General features: G+C 47.7%; 1 protein-coding gene across 1 annotated transcript in view; it reads left to right on the top strand.

Annotated features, from left to right (window-relative positions):
• Window positions 1-2,528, top strand: part of pwwp2a (PWWP domain containing 2A) — an 8,750-nt gene that overhangs the window by 4,203 nt on the left and 2,019 nt on the right. The window lies entirely within an intron of this gene.

The raw sequence follows: 2,528 nt of genomic DNA, 5'->3' as shown, positions 1-2,528 counted from the left end.
CCCTTACCCCCCTCACCCCCCTCCTCCTCCTTATCGCCTCCCTGCCCCGCTCAGCCCACAGCAAACGGCGAGAACGAGGAGGGAGGAGGCGAGGTGAAGCGCCATCGGAAGTTGTCCTCGTCGTCTTCGTCCGTCTTCTCCAAGTCCGTGTCCAAGTGTCTTCTGCCGGACGGCCGCACGGTCTGCGTGGGCGATATCGTCTGGGCSAAGATCTACGGCTTCCCGTGGTGGCCGGCGCGCGTGCTGGGCATCACGGTGGCCCGCCGTGGCGACACGGGCCTGGCGGTGCGGCAGGAGGCCCGCGTGTCCTGGTTCGGCTCGCCCACCACCTCCTTCCTGCCGCTCCCGCAGCTCTCGCCGTTCCTCGAGACCTTCCAGTCGCGCTTCGATAAGAAGAGGAAGGGCCCGTACCGCCGCGCTATAGCTGAGGCCGCCAGCGCCGCCAAGCAGCTGACACCCGAGGTCCGCGCTCTGCTAACGCAGTTTGAAACGTAGCATCGCTGCGGCCCCGCCCCTTTTCTACATGACACACCCCTTTTAGGAGCTGGGAGGAGACGCAGAGGAGGGCGGGGCAGCTCTGGAGTTACATGTCAGTGTTTAGATGGCAGGGGGCGGAGCTTCTCTTGTCTTTGGTGTCACATTTCAAACTAACGTAAAGTGTGATGTCATCAGGTGCAGGTTAATCATGGCGCTGACCTGATGACATCACACCTGAACAACACTAACCGCACCTGTTTGCACTGATGTTAAAGGTTATTGATGAAAACAGTTTGTTTCTGTTCTGATGGTGTGACATCACTTCCTGTTGGGTTCTGTAAGGGAACGCTCTGACTGAAAACTTTTATTTGTTTTTAAATTTCAGAAAGAAAAACTGTGAAACTAAGTGTTGTCCAAACTGAGGCTGGGGTCCCAAACAGGGTCAGAGGTCAGTCTCAGCTGTCCCAGGTGCTCAGGTCCATCAGTAACGTCTGATCTAACAATCACTAATCGATCTGATTGGTGACGAGCTCAAAGATGTTTTATTCAGACAGATGTCTCACTCATTCAGAAACTTTTTAAGAGGACAGATGTGTCACTCGATCTGTTTGGAAACCCAGAACCTCTGGACAGGTGGACAGGTAGGACACACTGACTGTTAGACAGACTGATGATGATGATGATGATGATGATGATGATGAAGGGTTTTCCCTCTCTGATGTTACTTTGAGCTGTTGGACTCTTTCCCGTCTGTTTGCAGATCAGAGACTCTGAAGTGTAAAAAATGTTTTTCTCCTGTTTCAAATCTGTAAATAAAAACTCAAACTGCTCTGAATCCTCGTCGTCATTTTCACTGCTCTTTACACTTTTACTGTTGGAGTGCCTTGCTCAGCAGCACGTTGTCTGCAGACCTCAGATTTTCTCACCTGCAAACAGATGTTTGGTACATGGGTCTGCAGAGGTGCTTGTACCTGAAACACTGGACCTGTTCAGAACTTCTCAGTTTTTAAATGATTTCACTGATCAGTTTCAAACACCTGGTTGTTGTTCTCAGGTAGAAACACCTCTGAGCTCTGGAGTGGGAAAACAAGCAGGCACCGTCTACTTCCTGGTTTCATCAGAACTACTTCCTGGTCTCATCAGACAACCTGAGAATGTCCAGTATTATTTAAAGTACTGGTAAATCCTTGTCCATGGTACTGAATATTTACTGAGACATGGTTCAGGCTAAAACCTGGAGCAGTCTCAGCAGGACACAGGTCACCTGCAGTTTACATGTTGAGTTATTCTGGTTTTATTAAATATATCAAGTTTTTAAACMAAAATCTGCATTTTAATAAAAAAAAACCATTTTCCATGAATCAGAGCTGATAAATGTTAAAGACGAGATTAAAAACAAAAAATAAAGTTCTGGAACAGAGCAGAGTGGTGTCTGACACGGTTAGACGTTTGAATCTTTTTACAGAATCATTATACTAAAAACACAGGTTGGATCAGGTGTTTCAGTTGTTGGTGTTCCAGGTGTTTCAGATGTTCCAGGTGTTTAAGGTGTTCCATGTGTTCCAGGTGTTTCAGATGTTCCAGGTGTTTCAGTTGTTGGTGTTCCAGGTGTTTCAGGTGTTTCAGGTGTTTCAGATGTTCCAGGTGTTTAAGTTGTTCCATGTGTTCCAGGTGTTTCAGGTGTTCCATGTGTTTCAGGTGTTCCAGGTGTTTCAGGTGTTCCATGTGTTTCAGGTGTTCCATGTGTTCCAGGTGTTTCAGGTGTTTCAGTTGTTGGTGTTTCAGGTGTTCCTGGTGTTTCAGGTGTTTCAGGTGTTGATGTTCCAGGTGTTTCAGGTGTTTCAGTTGTTGGTGTTTCAGGTGTTTCAGTTGTTGGTGTTCCAGGTGTTTCAGTTGTTGGTGTTCCAGGTGTTTCAGATGTTCCAGGTGTTTAAGATGTTCCATGTGTTCCAGGTGTTTCAGGTGTTTCAGTTGTTGGTGTTTCAGGTGTTTCAGTTGTTGGTGTTCCAGGTGTTCCTGGTGTTTCAGGTGTTTCAGTTGTTGATGTTCCA

The sequence above is a fragment of the Austrofundulus limnaeus genome, unplaced genomic scaffold (assembly GCF_001266775.1).
Source record: "Austrofundulus limnaeus strain Quisiro unplaced genomic scaffold, Austrofundulus_limnaeus-1.0 Scaffold792, whole genome shotgun sequence".
NCBI classification, from domain to species: Eukaryota; Metazoa; Chordata; class Actinopteri; order Cyprinodontiformes; family Rivulidae; genus Austrofundulus; species Austrofundulus limnaeus.
This window is presented reverse-complemented; position numbering and strand designations above follow the sequence as displayed.